This window comes from Camelus dromedarius, chromosome 7 (assembly GCF_036321535.1).
Source record: "Camelus dromedarius isolate mCamDro1 chromosome 7, mCamDro1.pat, whole genome shotgun sequence".
Taxonomy (NCBI): Eukaryota; Metazoa; Chordata; class Mammalia; order Artiodactyla; family Camelidae; genus Camelus; species Camelus dromedarius.
The window spans coordinates 78,610,019-78,634,134 of NC_087442.1; the positions used below are offsets into that span (position 1 = coordinate 78,610,019).

At 42.3% G+C, this 24,116-nt stretch overlaps 1 protein-coding gene and 1 pseudogene across 14 annotated transcripts in view; one reads left to right on the forward strand and one right to left on the reverse strand.

The window, feature by feature from the left end:
* NRCAM (neuronal cell adhesion molecule) overlaps nucleotides 1-24,116 on the reverse strand; it is a 273,058-nt gene that overhangs the window by 96,621 nt on the left and 152,321 nt on the right. The window lies entirely within an intron of this gene.
* LOC105097362 (large ribosomal subunit protein uL11-like) lies at nucleotides 17,660-18,190 on the forward strand (annotated as a pseudogene).

Here is a 24,116-nt window from a genome sequence, read left to right on the forward strand (position 1 = left end):
ATTTGTAGGTACCAGAGGATGGGGGAGAGGGAGAGGCAACTGGATGGAGGTGGTCAAAAGGGACCAACTGCCAGTTATAAGATATATTAAGTACTAGGGATGTAATGTGTGGCATGATAAATATAATTAACACTGTTGTAAGTTATAAATGAAAGTTAAGAGAATAAATCCTGAGTTCTCATCAAAAGGAAAAAAAATTTTTTTCCTATTTCTTTGATGTTGTATCTAAATGAGATGATGGATGCTCACTAAAACTACTGTGGTCATCATTTCATGATGTATGTTAAGTCAACTCATTATGCTACACACAAACTTACACAACACTGTATGTCAATTATATCCCCTCCCAAAAAAACTGGAAAAAATGGGCAAAGGACTTGAATATTCTCCACAGAAGATATCCAAATGGCCACAAAGCACATGAAAAGATGCTCAACATCACTAATCATCAGGGAAATGCAAATGAAAAACCACAAGATACCATCTCATATTCATCTGGATGGCTAATATTAAAAACAAAACCGAAAAAACAGCAAATAACAAGTATTTATGAGGTTGCAGAGAAATTGGAACACTTGTGCTTTGTTGGTGGGAACATAAAATGGTGCAGGTGCTATGAAAAATCACACAGTAATTCCTCAAAAAAGTAAAAACAGGATTACCATATAATCCAAGCACCATATGATTCTACTTCTGGGTATATATGCAAAAGAATTTAAAGTGGGAACTTCAACAGATACTTGTAAACCTATGTTCACAGCAGTAGTATGCACAATAGCCAACAGGTGAAAACAAACTATATGTCCCCCAACAGATAAATGGACAAACAAAATATGGTCTATATAAACAATGGAGTATTACTGAGCCTTAAAAAAGGAAGGAAATTCTGACACATGTTACAACATGGATGAACCTTGAAGACATGCTAAGTAAAATCTACCAGCCATAAAAGGACAAACATTGCATAATTCCCCTTATATGAGGCACCTAGAGTAGTCAAATTCATAAAGAGAAAGCAGAATGATGACTGTTGAAGGGGAAGGAAGGAGGCGGATGAGGAGTTACTGTTTACTGGGGGCAGACTTTCAGTTGTATGAGAGGAGAAAGTTCTGGAGATGGATGGTGATGATGGTTGCATAACAATGTGGATGTACCTAATCCCACTGAACCATGCACTTAAAAATGGTTAACAATGTACCTTTTATGTTATGTATATTTTAATAAAATTCAAGAAAAAAAATTCATTGCAACCTATTAAGTTTCAGATACTCTGAGGAGGGATTCAAAAGTGAATTCGACCTAATTCATGTCCCCGAAGTGCTTAAAGCTGGGTTTAGGAGAGGGAAGTGCACCCTGTGAGAACACAAGTACATTAAACAACGTGGTATGTGCTCCACCAGCAGCAGGAAAGAGGATGTAACCAATTCTGCGCAAGAGGGAAGAGGAAAGACTTCAGGAGGTAGATCTGAACTTGGCCTTGGAAGAGTAACAAGAATATTCTGGGCAGAGAAGAGGGAAGTCATGAGTACAGCCACAGAGGGGCCAAGGGAACCAGGTCTTTCTGGCAAGTGTCCAGATGGGGCCGGAGGACACATGGTAAAGGAGGGGAGGAATGGGGCAGAAAGGATGAGTTGATGCCAGGCTGTGAGTGAACTCAGATGATGCGTTACTGAGTTTTGACTTTATCGTGATCTTAGATGAGTTTCAAACTGCGAAGCTGAGTATGGTGAGTTAAAGAACCTTGCTTCCAAAAGGAGCATCAAGAGTGCTGTCTTCTCATGCAGGGAATTTTAGAGGAGTTAATTAAGTTAACTCAATAATCTGAGCATCAATTATGTACAGATCAAAGGCTGCCTGAGGCTGGGGTGGTTGGAGAAGATGGATGGCACACAGGCAGGAAGGAACTTTGGAAACACAGTGCTCAGCAGAATGGAAAATATAAGGTTTCTGGGGCCAAGTTCTAATAATTTAAAATGACAACAGTACACCTGGCCTCTTGATCCCCATTCTGATCACAACCACTAAACCATAAAACTAACAAACAAGAGATGGCCAAGCCATTCTTGTGGTATCCAGATTATTCTTGATCATTTTTAAGAGAATAGAAGTCAACAGTTTTAACATATAAGAGACTAGCTTTGCAACTCAGGATTAGTTAGATTTCTTAGATATGGTATTAAAAGTATGATCCATCAATGGAAAAAAAATGATAACTTGAACATGATTCAAATTAAAAACATGGGTGCTGCAAAAGACACCAATAAGGAAATGCAAAGACAAATCACAGACTAGGAGAAAAATATTTACAAATTATATACCTCATAAAGGATTGTAGCCACAACATATTAAAAAAAAACTTTACAACTCAAAATAAGAGGGCAAACAATAAAAAAAAACCAGCAAAAGATCCGGGTAGACACTTTCCCCCCCAAATATGCAAATGGCTCATAAGCACATGAAAAGATGCTCGATGTCATTTATCAGTTGGGAAATGCAACTTAAAACTAAAATGAGATACCCCCTACATACCCATTTAAATAGCTGTTTTCAAAAAGACTGATCACATCAAGTGTTGGTGAGTATGTGGAGAAACTGAAATTCCCATACGTTGCTATGAAAATGTAAAAAGACACAGCCACTTTGGAAGGTAGTTTGGCAATTTCTTAAAAGTTAAACACACACTTCTTACACAACCCAGCAATTCCACTCCTAGGTATTTACCTAAGAGTGATAAAAAAAAATGTCCACAAAACCACCTATATGCAAAGGTACACAGCAGCATTTTTTTTTTACAATGATCAAAAACTGGAAACAATCCGAATGTCCATCAACTCATGAAAAGATGAGCAGAATGAGGTAGATTCATACGATGGAAAACTACTCAGCAGTAACAAAGAATGAGCCACTGGCATGTGCAACAACACGGGTGAAACCGCAAAATCATGCTGAGCGAAAGAAACCAGACACGAAAGACTACATGTGATTCCATTTATATGAACTTTCTAGAAAGGCAGAACAACAGAATCAGAATGAGGTCAGTGGCTGCCTGAGGCTGGGGTGGGGAATGAGACTCACTGGGAACAGGCGGGAAAGAATTTTTTCAGGTGATTGCAGCGTTCTAAAACTAGACTGGGGTGAAGCTTGCACAACAGTATAAATTTACTAAAACTCATCAAACTACACTTAAAATGACTAAAATCTATACCTCAATAAAGCTATAAAAAGGAAAAATAACTTGCGTACCCTGTGTTTTCCAAATTAAGACACGTTTCAGAGGATACACTCACAGCCTTATTTCTCCCTGGTATGTGCTCTCCCATGTTCCAGTATAAGTTAAATGTATCTATTTCTTTCTTTTAACATACCATCTTAGAGTTTTATTTTGGCAACTATAAGAAAGTATATAATCCTATTATTGTGTTACATCATACAGTGAACTGATATTTTTCCTTTTTTTTAATTGAAGTATAATTGATTTACAATATTGTGTTAGTTTCAGGTCTACAACAAAGCCGATTTGATTTTGATATGATTCAGATACACATATATAGTTGGCAGCCCTCCTACACTGTTGGTGGGAATGGAAACTGGTGCAGCCAAAACAGTATGGAGGTTCCTTAAAAAGCTAAAAGTAAAGTTACCATATGACCCAGCAATCCCATTCCTGGGCATGCGTGTATCTGGAAAAGATGAAAACTCTATTTCAAAAAGATACACGCACCCCAGTGTTCACAGCAGCACTGTTTACAATAGCCAAGACATGGAAGCAACCCAAGTGTCCATCAGCAGATGACTGGATAAAGAAGATGTGCGTCTTCCCAGATCAGCTGCCATCTCCTGCTCTTGGGCTCTGTGCCGGGATAACCCCTCTGCCCCTCATTGTTCTTTTGTAGGGTTACCTTTGTTTCTCGCCCCTCCGGGTCCCTCACCCATTCAGGCAAGCTCCGCTCTGGATCATGTGGCCAGGATTTCTTGGCCTCCAAGAAAACGAATTAAACACTATGTCTTCGGGGAAAATATGTGATGGCAGATTAAGTACTGAATTTATGATGTCCCTGTATTCGCAGTGCCTTAGGCAGTGTCTGACACACAGGATGTACCTTACAAATACCTACGGAAGGAGTGAATGAGCTTTTACTTTATCAGGGACTACAATCTTGAGGAGAATGAGGCACACAAGGGATGATGCTGAGAAGGAAGAGAGCCAGTGGGGAGAAGTTTGCTGAGCTGTGCACCAGAACATCACCACCCACTTTCAATCAAAGACCATGCCTCCAGGAAGGCATGTAAATGGCAGTTCAGAACCTGCCCTAGGATGGAGCGGGGAAAGGAGGAAGTTATCCCAGGCTCCACTCAAGGTTGGCCCCCTGCATCTCTGGGTTGTGCATTCGCAGGCGTGGACACCTAGGGGTCCTGCAGTGGGGTCAACACAGGAGCCTTGGGTGGGCAGTGAGAGGTGTGCTGGTGCAGAGTTGCTCAGAGCCCAGGCAGGGCTGGAACGAGGGACGAGGAGGCTCTGAAGAGGAGCGTGAAAGATGTCTGGCACCATGTATGTAACTTAAGCTTTCAAACGATCTGCCCATCACGGGCGGGACTGGGGCACCAGAGGATGACATGAGGGGGCGATTTATGACATGGGGTGTTCTCACGCTCGATTCCTGGCAGGGTTCTAGGTACAAGGTAAGCATCAATCAAAACTGACTGATGGACAGCACAGAGGCATCTGAGAGGCAGCTGGGGATACCAGGGTCCCAAAGGGTGAACGTGACTGTGGGCATGGCAGGGGGACTGGTGGGCAGAGGAGGGCCGACAACAAACCCGATCTACTTATAATTTTGCCCGGAGCCAAGTCTACTTTGAAAAATTCCCCATGTCCTCTCTTTGGCTCTAAATCTCAGACTAATAAAACCGTCCTGGAATCCCTTCCAAAGCTTCACCTTAAATAAGATTCGCTAAATCATTATAAAAACCGCTAAAGGCCCAGGTAAGGTCGTGGTACTAAGCGTCAATAACCTCGGCTTTTCACCCGTCGTTTTACTTTGTTTTTTGGCCTTTTGTTCCTCAGTGGTTTATTTTTTTAAAATATTTTTTTTTACTGAAGTATAGTTGATTTACAATGTCATGTTAGTTTCCGGTGTACAGCACAGTGATTCAGTTACACGTATATATTTAGCTGTTCTTTGCCATTACAGTTTATTACAGGGTATTGAATACAGTTCCCTGTGCTGTACAGTAGGTCCTTGTTGTTTATCTGTTTTATGTACAGTAGTTTGTATCTGCTAATCCCAAACCCCTAGTGACCCCTCCTGCCCTTCCCCCAGCTTTTCTCCAGTTTCCCCCAGAGCCCGAGCACCGATGTCTGCTCTCCGTGCACTCACCACGGCCGAGGCTAAGGCCTCCTGTTCTCTAAGTAGACACTGGCTGCAGGTCTGTTTTGCTCCATTTCTTTCTTTTTTCTTTTTTCTTTTTTTTTTCTTGGTCAGATCTATTCCTAAGCATTTTATTGTTTAGGATGCAATTTTAAAAGGGATTGTTTCTTTACTTTCTCTTCCTGCTAATTCATTGTTAGTGTAAAGAAATGCAACTGATTTCTGTATGTTAATCTTGTATCCTGCTGCCTCGCCGAATTCTTTTATCAGCTCTAGTATTTTTTTCATGTGGAGCTTTTAGGGTTTTCTGTATATAGTATCATGTCATCCACATATAGTGACACTTTTACCTCTTCTCTTTCAATCTGGATCCCTTCTATTTCTTGTTCTTGCCTGACTGCTGGGACTTCTATGACTATGTAGAACAGAAGTGGCGAGAGTGGGCATCTTTGTCTTGTTCCAGATTTTACTGGTAAGGCTTTCAGTTTTTCACCCTTGAGTGCTTTGCTGGCTGTGGGTTTGTCATAAGCAGCTTTTATTATGTTGAGGTATGTTCCCTCTATACCCACTTTGGTAAGAGTTTTTATCATAGATGGGTTTTGAATTTTATTAAATGCCTTTTCTGCATCTATTGAGATGATTGTGTGGTTTTTGTCCTTTCTCTTGTGGGTTTTCCTCCATTTCTTGCCTGCAGCAGTCAGATGCCTTCTGGAGAATAAATGCCACTGCTCTGATTTGCTGTGTCTATTCACATGTCATTAATCAAGACATTTTCAGTAATTTTTGTTTCATCTTCAGGAATCATAGACACTCCAAGATATTATTTATTTCAGCCCCTTTTTCCTAGGCAGAAGGACAAAAAAAGACATTCCCCGGATCGTAGGTGTACCCCCCTCCTCCGCACTGCTCATTGGATTTCAGCCACAGCTCGCAGGCTTGGAGTGGCTCTGCACAAGGGCACCACGACAGTGGCCTCATCTTGTCCCTCGTGGACCATCCTATGCTTCCCGCCTTGGGCACCTCTGTAGTCCTAGGAGTCCAGGACTCAGGATGCACAGCCAGCAGGGCCAGACTTAGCGCTGTGGGGCCGCCTTGGCCAATGGGATCTGGAGCCAGTGAGTAAATGCATCCCCATTTCATCCCCCAGCAGACAGGTCTAAGGTGCCTTTTGTAAAGCCCCCTCACAGGTCCTTGGGGGTCGGGGGAGGAACAGCTAACATAATCACACATCCTTCTGCTGGCTTTCCCCCTTTCTTTCTTTTTTTTTTTAAATATATATTTTTATCGAAGTCTAGTCAGTTTACAATGTTATGTCAATTTCTGCTGTACAGCACAATGCCTCAGTCATACGTGAACATACATATATTCGTTTCCATATTCTTTTTCAGCACAAGTTATCCTCCCTTCTCTGTTTTGCTCCTGCTGTTCTGCACTTCCCCTCCCTGAGATGACAGTTCCAAACGAACAAGTTTTGGTCTCTGGCTCAGTTTTGAGGGAACCTGAGGACAAGTGGTGGTGGGGGGGGTTTACAACACCTCACCATCCTCGATTCGTGCCCCAGGATGCTCCAGATGGCCCCGTGGTGTACCCCCACCCTACTCCTTTGTGTCTCTTCTTCCCAGGCCAGCGGGGAAAATGGGAACAGCCCTCCCCCAAGCACGGCGGTGCCCAGCCGTGTTTCAGTGTTCACACTGTCCTCTGTATACAATGAGGAAACAGGCTCGAGGGGCCAGATGACTCATCCCAGATCTCACAGTGAGAATTCAAACTAGGAATTGAACCCAGTCCTGTGGATTCAAAGCCCCTAATCTTCCCATAGCAGCTCCGAGTAGCCAAGTCCTGATTCCTTCAGGTCTCGAGCATCCTTTCTCTTCCATGTTTATTCCCTGAAGATCTAGAGGGCAGGCTTTGCACAAGACACGCGTGTCTACTGGTGCAACTTCACTCTTTCCTGGGTCATTTCTCCTGGAGACTGTGCGTTGGTCATCCTCCATCACCTCAGGGAGCACAAGACGTCCCAATGGCTCATCTCAACCCCCACAGTGTGCAAGTCTTTCTGCCTCGTTGCCTAGAATTTTCCTCCCCTTTTCTTCTTCCTTTGGGTCACATTCTTTCACCATGAAGCCTCTTGGCTTAGCTTTTTATTCTCCTCTGCCTCACCGAAAACGTAACGACATACTCCCGTGGTGCGAATTCCATCCTTCTACGCAGGGGTGCACAAGCCACGGCTGGAGATGCATTGCTCAGACTCTTCAGCTTCTCAACCTTGGCTACCAGTGTGACTTGGGAGCACACAATGGAGGGAAGGCGGACATAACAGCCCGCGCAGACCCCAAAACGACTCCCATCTTCCGAGGCACTCAGTGAGAGCAAATGCCTCTTCGCTCAGGTCCCCTCGGGAACACTTTGATGTGCTCAGCCTCCAGACCCCAGGAGGCGTAACCAAATCACACGATTGTGTCTATTTGCCTCATTTCACTCTGTTCATGCAACATTTTATTTTTAAATAATAGAAAGCAAGTTTATTCAGGGAGATACACACTTCATAGACAGAGATGCAACATCTTCACAGAAGAGAATTTTGTGACTTTCCTAGCCCTTTTTTTTCTGGTGGAGATGAGAACTGATGTCCTTCCTCCCCAGGTGTGGGGATGAGAACAACACTAACTCCAACAGTTGCAAAGACAGAAGTCCCCTGCGCAGGAATGACCCAGCGGGCCCCTTCGCTAACAGGTGCAACGAGGCAGCGGCGCCAACAGCGGCTTGTTGCCCTGACTCGGAGCCTCCCCATCAGGCACCGCCCGGTGCCCGCTTCCTGCCAGCACCATCTGGTGGGTGCTTGGGTTTCCCACTGTGCACCAGGCTAGGTAATTGCCTCAAATCATGGGGTGTTTCTCGGAAGCCTTTACCCCTGCCACGAGCCCACTTGTCACACAGAAACCACTTAAGAAATGAGTGGGTCACTCCAAAATGACCCACTGCACAGAGCTGGGCTCACAGGTCTGTGGGATGCGTTCATCAGAAACGTTCATTATCACGTGGCGGGGGGCTGTCGGTGAGGAACACAGTTCAGACAGCTCAAAGCGACCTGAGCCAGGCCCCAGAGCAGCCAGCAGCCTGAAGAGCTCCTGAATGTTATTCACCTTACAATACATGCAGGTCGTCCCCTGTGCAGTCTCCCCACGTTGCAATGTCTGCGGTTTCTAAAACACACCCTAATGTTACCACTACATGTAATGCTACATTGGTGGAAAAATCATAGGGCCTGGCATCTTCTTTTCTACCTGCTGTGTAAAGCTCGCTCTTCATTGATCCAGGAGGACATTTAATGCTGCCTTCTTTCATTTCTAATGCTGCTTACTTTCTCTATAAACCGAGTTATGTGGCTTTCTGGCTTCATTACAATGATACTGGTAACTAGGGCTCCTGGGGAAATCACGACGACCTCAAGGTCACTGGGTTGCACCCAAACTGGGATCGTTCTATTTTCACTTGAAATGCTCACTCCAAAAATTGTCCAACCGCCATAACAAACTGATGCTTCAGAGACGTATCCAGGCTCCACACCGAACGACACAGGGTTTCACTGGAACTGACATCAGTTGGTTGGACAGAAGCTATCCTTATCAGTCTCCTATTGGCTACCCATTGCTTCTTACAGTCCACAGAGTTAGGGCTAAAAATAAAGACCACCTCTCTGTTCCTGTAACAAACATGAGTAACTCTCTTTCCCTGAGCTGTCCGCTTTAATCAGCTGTCTAAAATACCATATGATATCACTTATTTGTGGAATCTAAAAAAAAAGCTATAAATGAACTTATTTACAAACCAGAAATAGACTCATAGACATAGAAAACAAACTATAGTTACCAAGGGGAAAGGTAGGAGGGATAAATTAGGAGTCTGGGATTAACTGATACACACTACTATATACAAAATAGATTAACAACAAGGACCTACTATATAGCACAGGGACCTATATTCATTATCTTACAATAACTTATAATGGAAAAGAATCTGAAAAAGAATATATATATATATATATATGTGTATGTATAACTGAATCACTTTGCTGCACACCTGAAACTAACACAACAGTGTAAATCAACTACACTTCAATTTTTAAAAAAAGTTTTAAAAGAGACACTTAAGAGAAACATCAATGAAAAAAAAGAAAAAAAAAAAAAAAAAAGAAAGAAACTGGAGTCTTATTCCAATCTGATTAATTGGACCAAGCCCTCATTTAGTTTCTAGGTTTCTAATTCTACGGGTTTTTAGGGGAAGAAAAAGTTAATCTCTCTCTCCAGGCAAAGGATAGTGAAAAACAGCGATCTCATCACCCCTCCTCCCTCCAGCAGCAGATGAGCAGTGTAATGAACGGTACCAGACAGGCGATGAACGTTAACCTGACATTTGATCAAGAGTTGCTGAGATACCTCAGCCGGAAGCTCCATCAGGTACTCCCAGGGACAAAGGGGTGGCACTTGTGTAACCTCCGACCCCTGCTGGTTCATCTCAGCCCCACCTCCAGAAAGATGTTTAGAGCTGAAGGTGCAGCAGGCAAGGCTCACACAGGGCTCTAGGGAATTCAGCTGCGTTTAGAAAGTAAATCTGGGGGGGAAAGATGTGGCTCAGTGGTAGAGTGCGTGCTTAGCATGCACGAGGTCCTGGGTTCAATTCCCAGTACCTCAATTAAGAAAAAACAAACAAATAAATAAATAAACCTAACTACGTACCCCTCTCAACAACAAAAAAAGATGAAAGAAAGAGAAGAAAAAAATCTGTGTGTCAATCCCCAGGACACATTCCCAACCACTTCTTCCCTTATCATCTGTAGAATCCTGTTCCTTTGCCCAGTTCTCCTGGATCCTTCAGTCAACCCTGGAGCTTTGGGATACATGCTATGGGACACCCCTGACTCTGGTGGAAGGTCTCACCCGTGCCCTCGCCCTTGATGCAGTGGTGATGACAGGTCACCTTGTAGATGGATCTCACTGTTCCTCTGTGAGACAAGGATGATTTCACAGCACAGCTTTGTGGACACCTATCCCGATTAGGTAGAGGCCCCCTAATCTCTCTCCATCACCTCCTAGGAAACAGGTTCACACCTGATCTCTATTTTTACACTTTCTAAAGTATTCAGCAGAATTTGGCTTCCTTCTGAGAATTCCTCATGCCCAAAATGATCAGGTTTTAAACTGTTCCTTTCTTATAATAAGAGTCAACATTTACTGAGCATTTGCTATGTGCCAGGCTAGGTCTATGCTAAGAAATCTGCATACATTGCCTTATTTGATCTTCACAGCAGTTTTCTGAGTTACGAATGATTATTAACATATCAAAGCTTATTAGTACCAAGTTTCACAGATGCTTCGCAGAGTTCTCCCCAAAACGACAAGATTCTTTAAGATTTAACTGGCCCACTCGTATCCTGATCAGAACAGTTCTCTTTAAATCACGTCTTTCTTACTCTCTTTCTTATTTTTCAGGAAGATACACCACTGATGTCTAGGCAATGAAAACACACCTGTTAGAGGACAAAACTGGAGGGGTGTGAAAAACAGTGGGTGTGAGAGTGCTAGACGAATATTCAGAATTTTGAATAGTGCTGAATTGTTTAAATCGTCTGAAATATTCTGTCTTTAACATCTAACCTGATGTTCATTGTTTTCTGGAAATTCCCCATCTTTCAATTCTTAATATTGTGCGTTTCTCTTCAAATGTTTTCTCTTAAGTATGAGAAGTGCACCGTGCTCTTTGCCAAGTTTCCTCACCTCATGGTTTTCAATGGGGCCGAGTGATCCCCAGACCTAAGGAATCCTCCTAAATGTTTACAGAGATGGAGCAGACAGGTTCAGACTCCTAGGCCGTCACGTATCCATTGGCAGTGGTTTCGTGCAGGCTGCGGTCTGGCATCATGAGAGAAGACCAGGACCATGGCCACGGGCGCCGTGAGCATGGATGGGGGTAGGGGAAGGCAGCCCGGGGAATGCTGGCCAACCTCAACCAACAACAAAGGAAAATCTCTTTGGCTGCTGTGAAGAACAAAACCATGAAGACGCCTGCAAACTTTAAAAAAAAATTAGTATCTCTCTTAGGTGAAGCTCTTTTCTCCCTTCCATCGTTTGCTTTGGGTTACATTTGTCCACATAAAGGTATTCTTTAAATAATCTTAAAAAGTTACTTAGGGTTTCATTACAAATACTCTAAATTTAACCACATTTTAATAAGTGTGACCTCAAGACATGTATCCTTAAAGAGAAACATTTTCGTTTCTTTTTTTTCTTTTTTTGGTTTTAAGCGATAAAAATAATTTTTTTGAGCGTGGCAGGTAATTAGGTTTATTTATTTTATAATGGAGGTACTGGGGATTGAACCCAGGACTTCGTGCATGCTAAGCACACACTCTACCACTGAGCTACACCCCCTCCAACCCATTTTCATTTCTTAATGCTTTACTGTTTGAATCAGAACACAGCATTTAAAGATTAGATTATTCTGGTTTTTTAATAAGCGACAGAAAGATACTAACGTTTACATATAATCTAAGACAGAACACGAAAAGAGCTCATCAAAGGAGAATACTAATTCCAACCTGGTGGCCCTCTAGTTACAAATTGTTCACTCAAACTTGAGGGTAAAGTAGGAAAGGACCCATGTATTTACTCTGAGATAAAGCGTGCTTCTTCCACAGAATAACAGTGTTTTCCCTAGGGTAGTTATTATATTCACACACTCAATCTACTTCAGCAAAAATATTACTTGTTTAGTCTGGAATCTGTACAGATAATTCAATTCCTGCTTATCTCACGCAGCTGCCCCCTAGTCTTATGGAATACATTAATGCACATCAGAATTTTTAAAAAGCAGACACTATGTTTAGCTGCTTTTGCATTAATATCCTGAATAAGGAAAATTAATTTACATTGCATCTCTCCGCTTTTTAAATTAGGAACTTTTTTTTCTGTTTATTCTTTGTACTGTGGAAGTATAAAGACAACACCCTTGCCATGAAAGATGAGGGGAATGATACTGCCTTCAAAACAGTGCTTTCACATGAATAAAAAAGCAGCACATTAGACTTTGTAGGATCACCAGGAGTGGAATTTAAAATGGCACTAATGGGGTGGGGGTAGGCATAGCCCAGTGGTAGAGCGCGTGCTTAGCATGCACAAGGTCCTGGGGTCAATCCTCAGTACCTCCATTAAAAAAATTAAAAATTAAAAAATAAAATGGTGATAAAAATAAATGCTAGCAGACAGTGATGAGTTTCCCCATAGACAAGGTATTGAATAGCTGTGGCTTTCACAAGTGGGGAACCTGACAAGGAGCTGGCCTGTTAATTTGTGTGCAGTGCTCTGCAAAGAGCTACTCAATAAATGTCATGTGTTATGACTTATACATGGAATCTAAAACAAAATGGTACAAATTGTATTTATAAACCAAAAACAGACTCACGGATGTAGAAAACAAACTTATAGTTACCAAAGGGAAAAGCGGTGGGGGGAGGGATAAATTAGGAGTTTGGGATTAACAGATACACACTACTGCATATAAAATAGATAAACAGCAAGGACCTTCTGTATAGCACTAGGAACTATATTCAATACCTTGTAAAAACACATACAGGAAAAGAATCTGAAAAAATATATATATATTTATGTATATGTATAACTGAATTGCTTTGCTGTACACCTGAAACTAACATTGTAAATCAACTACACGTCAATAAAAAAGAAAAGAAAAGAAATGTGTTAGTAAGTGAGGGTAAGAATCTAAAGTTGTGCTGGTCTCAGCAGCACATAAACCACCGCCACAATCACGCAGAGATGGCAGGCGCTGCCTCCATGGGAGAAAAACACCAATCCAGGAAGTGGTCCACGTTTCTCAAAGTGCCTAAGAGAGGAACCTGACTGAGGATGGCGTGGGACCACAATCCCCCGCCATCCCCCTGCTTATTTCAGAGTGAAAAAAATGAGAGGGGGAAGAGGAAACGCAGTGAGCAAGCCTTTCGTTTTTAAAATATATAATCATGTTAGCTGTGAGACGGTCCTGACTGTAAGTGTAAATTTAGCAAAAAGACATTTGGGGGAACTTGCTGGTGGCAGCCTGGGGAATGCAGACATAGGGGACTTGGCTTGTAATGACTCATTCAGTCCGTGAAACAGTCTAGAGGCATCTTCCTTTATTACATTTCTTAAAACACTTGGTGCCAGACACTGCTCTTCTGCTTTATAAATATTAACTTATTTTAATCCTCATTAACAACCTCGTGGAGCACCATTATTATCTCCATTTTACAGAGGAGGAAACTGAGGCTCACAGCAGAAGCAACTTGCCCAACGCCACACAGCCGGCAAGAGGCAAAATCAGGAATCGAATTCAGGGAGTCTGGCTTCCGAGCAGGGATGGGATGAGCATGAGGTGAGCAAGGCACTGGCCTCAGGTGCAAAATTTCAAGGGGGCACCAGAAAACTCAGTAATCAAGATAAATAATATCTTACTGCAGTATTTGAAAAACAAATGAATGCAAAATACCCATTTGAACAAATATCAAAAGTTAAAGACAAGAACAGTATTACTGATTTTCTCCTTTGTGCTTCAGCCTCCCATAAGCTCAGCTTGGCTTTGCTTTAGAGTCTGTGTGTGTAATGACTATGGTCTACAGTCTCCTTTCTAAATATCTCTCTTTTCTTCATAGCTCTGATCCTAGTTTGTAACCATACAAATGGAGTGTGTTATTTCGCTAATGTCCCTCCGCCCTTAGAAGATGGTAACTCTCTGAGAGCAGGAGCCTGCCTGTCTTGGGTCACTATTTCATCCCAGACAGGCTGAAGGAGGGCTGTGACTGGGAGGGTGGGAGTGTGAGATGGGGGAGGCTGCCTGGATGTCATAAGAAAGAACGAGCATGCCTTCTACAGGTTACATACAATCATGGATAACGAATACAAAGCTAGACAAAACTGCAATGAGCAGTAATACACTCCATTAATGGGTCGGGTAAATAGTCAAAGGCTAATATGTCCATATGATAAAAGAAATTGGGCTGAAAAGAAAATATACTGGGCTGAAAGCAAATTTGAATTTTTAGTAAAATTGAAAATATGACCCAGATGCTATTTCATCCTGTAGCTACAGGACCAGGCTTCATCACCATAGCACCTGTAGGAATAGGAAGGAATAAATTAAATTTTGTAGCCACATAAAAGGGTTTGAATGAGCTGGAAATCTCAGCGAGGCTTCCTACCTTAGCAACCAATCATTGCTTACTGTGTTATCTGACTTTATAACAAAAAGACATTAGTTCTTTACTCTGTGTTTGTTAGGGTTCAAAATGTTTTAGTGGACAGAGCTTCTTTTATTTTCATAACATATCATGAGCTTGGCCAATTACAGCTTTCATTTTTTTGTAAATCTTCATTACTCTCATTTTGTAAGAAGACTCTCTGGCTGGTTACTTGAGGGACTGTCATATGGGAAAAGGCAGCAGGAAAAGAAGAACAATAGTTTGAGCCTCAGAAAGAATTCAGTAGAAAAACCAACCACTTTCCTTTCTGGTACGTCTTGGATTCTGAAGTTAAAACTGGACTTCAGGGGCCGCCATAAGAAAATAATTTGGTGATGCTCTCACATGGTCCCTTAGCCAGAAAAGACCAACCACCCTGTATTCAAGGTTCTCTTCCTATAGAGGCTGGCATCTTAATAATTCACAGGTAGGCAACACATTAAATATATGAGTTTCACAGTTAAATCTTAAATTTAAAAATGCTATTCGTACTGAATTTCTGCTATTGAGTTTTTTTTTTTTTAAGTGAGGTACTGAACCCAGGACCTTGGGCATGCTAAGCATGTGCTCTACCACTGAGCCATACTTCACCAATGAGAGCAAGTTAGCATACTAACAGACTTATTTTCAAGATGGTATGAGCATCTCTGTACACACAAGTAATAACTATACTAATTCAAGCCCAGACTGTTGTCTTCGCCCATGCTCAGAGCAGCACTATTCACAACAGCCCAAAGGTAAAAGCAACTCAAGCTCCACGGATGGATGGATAAACAGAATGGGTGTATATACATACCATGGAAAATTACTCAGTCTTAACAAGGAAGGAAATCCTGACAGATGCTACAGTATGAATGCATCTTGAAGACATCATGCTAAGTGAAAAAAGCCAGTCACGAAAGGACAAATGCTGTGTGATTCCACTTGCGTGAGGTACCCAGAGAAGTCACATTCTTAGAGACAGAAGGTAGAGTGGTGGTTGCCGGGGGCTGAGGGGAGGGGAGAATGGGGAGTTGAGTGGGGTACAGAGTTTCAGTCCAGGAAGATGAAAGAGTTCTGGTGATGGACGGTGGTGCTGGTGGTACAGCGATGTGAGGTACTCATGCCACAGAACTATGCAGCTAAACATGGTTAGAAGGATAAACTGAATGTTAAAGCCTTTTTTGTAGTACAAAAAATGAAGCAGCTGTCAGTAAGAATTATTAAAGATTATACTCTTTCAGAGAAATATCAGATGATATCACTTATATGTGGAATCCAAAAAAATGATACAAATGAACCTATCTAAAAAATAGAAATGGACTCACAGACATAGAAAACAAACTTATGGTTTCCAAAGGGGAAAGTCAGGTGAAGGGGGATGAATTTGGAATTTGAGATTAACAGATTCAAACTACTCTGCATAAAATGGATAAATGACAAGGACCTACTGTAGAGAACAGGAAACTATATTCAATATCTTATAATAACCTATAATGGAAAAGAATCTGAAAAAGAAAACATATATATATATAACTGAATCACTGTGTTGTATACCAGAAACATTGTGAATCAACTATACTCCAATTTAAAAAATTTTTTAATTACTCTTTCAAAATGTAACATAAAATGTATACTTAAAAAAGATTAGAATCTCCATACTCTGATTAACAGGCAGATAGGCTAGAAGTAAGAGGTTCTCAAAAGAAAATTCTCCAGCCGACATGGTGAATGACATTCATTCACGACACATTCCTGCACGATGCCCTCCCTTTTGCTTCCATTTAAGAAAGTGTAGTTGAGAGGAATATTATCAGAGGGTAATCTGAAATAATCACCTATTTCTTTTTTAGTTAGATAATTTACAAATTCTGGTACTTCATTATTGGTAAAACTTCTCATGAGCCACGTCACACGGAGCCTGGCACACCAGTGAGCTGAAAGCTATGGGACTAAGGTCACATCAAGCATAAGCCAGTAAGCAAAATTTAGCTCACATCACCATAAATCACTTTAGCATGTTCAGAGACTAGCTGAACTAGGGGAGTGATTGATTTTATCCCCTCAAGTAATAATGACGGCAAAAAAAAAAAAGCTAAAAATTTCTTGGTATTAATTTTAACTGTAGGTAATGGAAATCTCACTTACTGCTCTGAATCCATCATTCTGATCTTAGCAATCATTTCGGAGCACAGTAACATAATAGGAGGATCTAAAATTACTCGAGAAGACATTTATGCCCTCTTGTGAATATTTTCTTGAAGAGTGAAGTTCATGACCATTTTTAAAAGTGCAGTAATGGCCTTTTATAAAATCCAATGGGGATCACAGGGGTACGGGGAGTGGAATTTCTTTATTCATACCACCATGTGTGTAAGAGATGAGCTCTATGTTATCTGCTATTAATTCAAATAAAAACAACAGCTACCATAGGTGGAGCAGCTGCTACTTCCTAAACTAAGGAAAGTTTGACATCCTCAAACTAGGGGTTGGCACAGTTCATGTGCTCAAAAATTCTGGAAAAAAATGCAGTAAGTTTTGGTGACAAATCTGACATGTTTATACACTTTATCCCACTAAGTGTGACTTGCACGTTTTTACTGTAGAATTGCAAACGTGTTTGATTACAGGATGCTACTCCAGACCCCGTTGGGGCTGTTACATAACACTGGTTCATGCACTGTGCTATCTTTATGAAAGAAAAATCCTTTAAAAAATCCTGAATTCTAAAACTCACCTGGCCCCAAGATTCCAGAAAAGGAATCATGAGCTTGCATTCCCATTTCACAGATGAAAAAACTGAGGCTCAGAGGGTGGCAGTATCTTGCCAAAGTCATATAGTGAGTAAGAGGCTGAGGTAAGGAAAGAGGGCTGTCTGCTTATAATGCTCGTGTGCTTTCCATTATGCTGATGACAGGGAATTAACCATCTGAATAAAGAACATAAGGTAAGCTTTGGGGTTTTGGCTCCGAGAAGGCCAAAGTGCAACTTTCTTCAGTCGTCTGGAATCCGGGTTCCTCTGACATCAGCCGCCACCACCATGCCGTCTAAGTTCGTCCCTGATGAGATCAAAGTCATGTACCTGAGGTGCATCAGTGGGGACGTCGGTGCCACCTTTGCCCTGGCTCCCAAGATCGGCTCCCTGAGTCTGTCTCTAAAAACGGTTGGTGATGACATTGCCAAGGCAACTGGTGACTGGAAGGGTCTGAGGATTACAGTGAAACTGACCATTCGGAACAGACAGGCCCAGATCGAGGTGGCACTTTCTGCCTCTGCTCGGATCATCAAAGCCCTCTAGGAACCGCCAAGAGACAGAAAGAAGCAGAAGACAGTAAGCACAGTGGAAACATCACTTTTGATGAAACTGTCAACACTGCCCGACAGAGGCGGCACCGATCTTTAGCTAGAGAACCCTCCAGAGCCATTAAAGAGATCCCTGCCCAGTCTGTGTGGGCTGCAATGCTGGTGGCCGCCACCCTCAGGACATCGCTGATGACATCAACAGTGGTGCGGCAGAATGCCCAGCTAGTTAAGAACTACAGAGAAAGATGATTTAATAAAGGGTTATTTGACAACCAAAAAACAAACAGAATGTAAGGTAAGAGATTCAATATTTGGTGTTAATCTGGGTGGGCTTCCTGGCATAAGTGTAGCATGGCTACAAAAGTTGGACACTGATTATGTGAGTGTGATCATGGCAGGATTTTCCGTGATCAATCCTAGTTTTTTATCCATTTTATTTTCTTTGTTTTTATATCCTATCTTCGGGGAAAAAATGAAAATTCTCTACATTCACAAATCAAATAGAATCCTGGCTTATAAGTAAAATATATCTGTGTGTGTGTGTATGTGTATATATATATATGTAAACATATAAAAAATTTTTTTCCTGGGAATTTGGGGGTAGGGGAGATCTGTGCCCTCCCCCACAGGGAGACTGATACACAATGATCTTTATGCTTGCCAAAGGAGATGAGTTTTATTTGTAATTTAGCAGCAGGATAAGAACAGATAGAGGGTGTTTTAAAGTAGGGTGATCTCAAAGGAACTTATTTACAAAGCAGAAAGAGACTCACAGACATAGAAAACAAACTTATGGTTACCGGTGCGGGGAAGAGGGGAAGGAGGGATAATCTGGGAGTTTGGGATGAACATATACACACTAATATATCTAAAATAGATAAACAGCAAGGTCCTACTGTCCAGCATAGGGAACTATACTCAATACCTTGTAATAGCCTATAATGGAAAAGAATATGAAAAGGAATATATATATAATATATATATATACCAGAAACTAACACAACATTGTAAATCAACTACACTTCAATAAAAAATAAATTAAAAAATTAAAGAAAACGAACAAAAATACAAAGCGGTGTGTCTCAGCAGCGATGCAGCAGGGAACACGGGCAGCTGACCTCAGCGACCCACTCAGACAGCTTCTGCAGCAAGAGTGCCAGCACTTACTGTCAGAAACAAAAGTCTTGGGTGTCTTCAGGTAATTCTTATAGCCAAACAACCAAACAGTAAATATAAGAAAATTCAGACCAGAATGAAAAGACGTCAATGGCACCTTCTCGGCTAAGGGCAGGCGTCCTCTCCACCTCCGAAGATTGAGCGTTCTCTTTCCCTTGGGAGCCCAGAATAACATGATTCTTCCTATCGGAGCTTGGAGCTCCAGCAGTTCTGGCCAATTTCACCAGAATGCAGGGTGACTTACAAAAGGCGGGAGGAGGCCAGAGCTTCACAAGCGAGGAAGGAATGAGACATGTAGGACGTGGTGTAAGAGCCTCTCCTTTGTGCCGAGGAGGGTTAGTGGGGTGCCCAGGGGTGCCCACCTGAGCGTATCCTGTCAGCCCATCCTATTCAGCTGCGCTGCGACTTCCTTTTAAAAAGAACTACTGGAACAACAAGGTCCTACTGTACAGCACCAAGAACTATATTCAATATCCTGTAACAACCCATAATGAAAAGAATATGATAAAGAATATATATAACTGAATCAGTAGGCGGAACACCAGAAACTAACACTGTAAATCAACTACACTTCAGTCAATCAATCAACAGAATGAACTACTGAAATCTCAGAATGAGAAGAGCTGGAAAAAGCTCCCCCCCCAAACAATAACTCATGTACACAACTCTGTAGCCCAACTTCGTATTTTTTTATTGAACTCTCTCAAGAATCACGATGAGGTGAATCCAGAACTCCTAAATTTAGTCCCTTTGGTGCTCCTGGAAATGGTCTGACCCGTGTCCATTTTTAACTAGACTGATGGGAGTGACAATGTCATTCTATGTAATGACATAAAGGCTCTGATGACACAGCCGGCGGCTGTTACAGAGAAGACACAAACGTCACCTTAATGTGATTTCTTAAATATTTAATAAGCTGTGTTTTAGTCTGGTCTGCATGCTCACTAACACAAGGTCCAAAAAGATAACAAAATAATCAATTATCCTCCTCAGGAGGACAGGGAAGGTAGACAGGGAAACAGTGGGCTTATTATGCTAAAAGTTCTTAAGATGGAAGAATTAAATATAGTTAAAAAAATTAAATGAGGAAAAATCTGTCCTTCTAAAACCCCAACAGTCTTTAGAAATGGGTTTCTTGCTAAAGGTAAGTAATTTGCTGCCTGCTCCTTGGCATAACACAATAAATATGATAATAACTTCATGAAACCACTTAAATTACATTTGACAAATTGCTTTAAGTGACTGCCTAGGTTTGATTTTAAAATATGTGAAAAACTACAAAAACTGGCATCTACTTTTTCCCCCTTAACCCGATGAAATCAACAAAATCAAACATTTAAGCAATTTCCTCCAGTCTTCAATTCTAACACTTGTTTACGTATCTATCACATGTGACAATAACATAACTACACATTTTATAAATGCCTTGATTTTTATTTTAGTATTTTCACCACTTTTTGTCCTGCACATTGTGGGCAAAAAAACAAAAGAATGATGGGTGTCCTCAAGGAGCTCTGAGTATGGAAGGGGCGTTCAGACAAGCGGCTGTGCCACAAATAACTGTGATGTAAGGAATAAAAGGGTAAATGAGCCAGAAACGGCACAACATGCCATAAGAGTTCAGAGGAAGGCAAGTTATCTTGGGATTATGAATAAAAAAGGATTCTCGAGTGGGAAGTATTGGAACTGGATCTTGGCAAGGATTTGGAAGGGTGCCAGGGGGTCCAGCTGGCTGCCCAGGGGCTGCGGGACGCATGATGACTTACTTAGTACTTTTAAGTACACCTAGCTTCCTATGAAGAGTGGATATATACACAAACTTAGTAGTATAACGAGCAAAAGATATTACAACTCTGTTTCTAAGGAAATGACCAAAATTAAGATTTTTAACAGAGAAGGTCATTTCTCCCATGGAACACAAGCTGGGAGTTTTTACTAACGTCTGGGAATGAATGGATTGGTACCCAAGTGCCTCTCTCTTGTTCTCTTTCATTTCTCCTTAAAGAAAGGGAGCTTTCTCATACATTTATTTCTGGAGACATGACAACTTGAACAATGTAACACCTGGGTAGTAGCGTTCACCAACCTGTTTTTCTTAGGAATTTCTGTTCCATTGAAACTCATTAAGAACAAAGCTACTCCGGGGCCTTGATACCACCGGTGACATTAATGCACCTCAAAATTTCAGTATAAAACCAAATGTATTTTCTATCAAGTTACACACGGAAATTTTTATGTATTCAAGGGTTCATTGTTTGTTGGCAACTGGGCAAAGCAGCACATTTATGAAAGAGCCTGGTATTTTCCTCCGGGCAGAGATAGGGGCTGTGTGGGTCAACCTTTGGGGGTTGTTCTCTCGTGGGCTGGGGGACAGAGTGGAGGAGAAAGACGGGGAGAGAATATATTAACAGGTAAAGACAACTTTCTGCTTGATAACTACACACAGATTTCAATGTAGGAACAATAAGTCATCGCCAGTAATAGATGTGATCTTCAAATGCAAATCCATGTGAAAAATAGTGGTTCCCAAATTCCACTACCCCCCGAGCTGATTTGCAGCTTCCCAATACCCAGGCCACACTTCTAACCAATCACGGCAGATGCTCTGGGGGCGGGACCTGGGCACCAGGGTCAGTGTTTCCAAAACTCCCCAAGTGATTGCATACGTGCAGCCAAGCTTGAGAACCAGTATCTTCAAATGCTTGTCTGTTCCCTACTCTTTAAGTATATTTTAGCCTTTTGTGATCGAACTAAAAATTGTTTATGAAAAATGAACAAACAATGTGAGAATAATATAAAAAAGTCAGCTTTACTGATGTAATATCACAAATCATTACATTTCTGATAAGAGCTAAACTTTGGTGGTAGGGGTTTGGTTTTAGCATTCTTTAAATCAGCAGCCAAAGACGACTGCATGCCTTCAATATAAGCTAATAGTTGAATCCCTGGGTATTCTGCAAACATGATTTTTGTGCCTTGCAACTGAGCAGAAAGAAAACAATGACATGAGTCACTATAACATCAGGAAGAAGGTGACTAGAGACAGAGATGTACAGATACAGTGCTGTGACTGCAGGGAGGAGCGACAGATCAATGCCACTTCAGCCAAAATGGAAGGCGGCATTTGATGTGAACTTCACAGCATTCCTTCCAGTAAGGAAAAGGAGCAGGAGACGGAAAATGATGGATACACACAGGAAACAGAATAGCTCAACCTGGCAGAAGTGAAAAGAAAAAAAAAAGGCAATCTGGAAATTTGTCTTTTTGGAAAAGGAGGTTGGAGCCACTTCTGGGAGGATCCTGCATGTCTCAGTCTGAGGTTCTTGGGACATAGAATGACAGTCTCTCCTGTGGTCTCATGTGACCTTTCTGCAGCGTGTGGCACTGCTGTCCACTTGCCACCCTCTTTTCCGTGCTGCCCTCCCTCAGGATCCACAATGTCCTTCACTTTCCAGCTCTCGGATGTCTTTTCCAGCCCCCTTTAGACTTCTCTTCCTCCATTCATTCTATATATGCCTCTCATTCCAATTTTATCACATTTCTTAAAAATATCTTGTCCTAGAATTCTACTCTCCCATTTTCATTTCTACAAAGGTGCAGGGCTTGAATGACCTTCACGTGCTTGGACTCCAAGCAGGACACTATATGCCATTCACTCTTCTCTCTCCTCCTCCCCTGCCTTAAGAAGTCATCGGGTTCAGCAGACTTTCTCTCCCACCTCTCTCTACTTCTCACCTTCTCTAGGTGGTACCACCCACCTGGGTACCCTAATCGCTCTAAGCAAGCTTCCTGTCTCCAGCATCAGGACCCTCCAGTCTGTTCTCTGCAGGGCTTCCAGAGCATCATTCCAGAATCCTGGTCACGTGAGTCCCCTGCTCGTCCCCCAGGGTTCCCAGGTTAGTGTTCACTCTCCACTGAGCACATACAGCCTGTATGATGTGACACCAGCTCGCATCTGATGTGCTCCCCTCCACACACTGGGATTCTCGCCGTCCAACCCACCAGCTGTTGTTCCAGGTCCCACACCTTCCTACCACTTCTGCTTGGCTCACACTCCTCCCTTCTCATTCCTGAGGTCCCAGTCTTCCTCCTGGAAGCCTTTCTCAACTCCCTGCTCTGAGCCCAACTTACTGAACTGCAACTGTTAGTGTCCTGGTCGGTTCCCAGCAGGAGTTTTTCTTGTGCACAGGCATCTATTAGACATGCATCTATTAGGGGTCCTCCATCCTTCACTACACTCTTTCCTAGTCTGTCTCCGCCGGGAGCCTGTCAGCGCCTCCCAGGGGAGGGCAGCAAACACTTCTTGTTCTGCTCTTTGTCTCGCGCACTGAGCAAGGCGCCTGGCACATCATTAGCACTCAACCGAGTAAGTGACTGGCTAATCAGGGTCGTGTGGTAGAAGGCTCATTCATCTGCTCCCTGAATGGCTGAAGCAGCCACGTGAACAATGGGCTGGGGTGACACTTGAGAGAAGCGAGGAAGAGACGAGGCTGGAAAGAGTCAGGTGTGCCGATGCAACTGACAGATGGTGTTCATTAACTTACTAAATTCACTGGCTTGTCTGGCTCGACCATCTGAGCTTTAAGTCCACCTAATGGCTCTATCCCTCCGTCTCCTCCCTCAGTCCCCGTCGTTGGATACCAGGTCACACTGTGCCTTCCACATGGCTGCAGAACACAACCCACCTCCCACCCCTTCCTATTCACCCCGTTCCATTCCTTTAGAGTAGCACTGCTATCTCACGAATCCTCCCAGGAATAGCTGTTTGCATTTAATTGAAAACCAATATGCATTTACTTACAAATGCCAGGACTGGCTCCATCGGGGGTACTATCAGGGAATATGTGATCACTTTCAATCTGTTTCTGAAAAAGGCTTTACAGTGGGTTTCAAGGTGGATATTTGATCTGGTCAGTCCTTCTGAAAAGATACAAGAGATTCCCAGCTTGTTCAGAGAAGACAACGGACTTCCCAGGGATAACAGACTAACTGGGAGCAGGGGA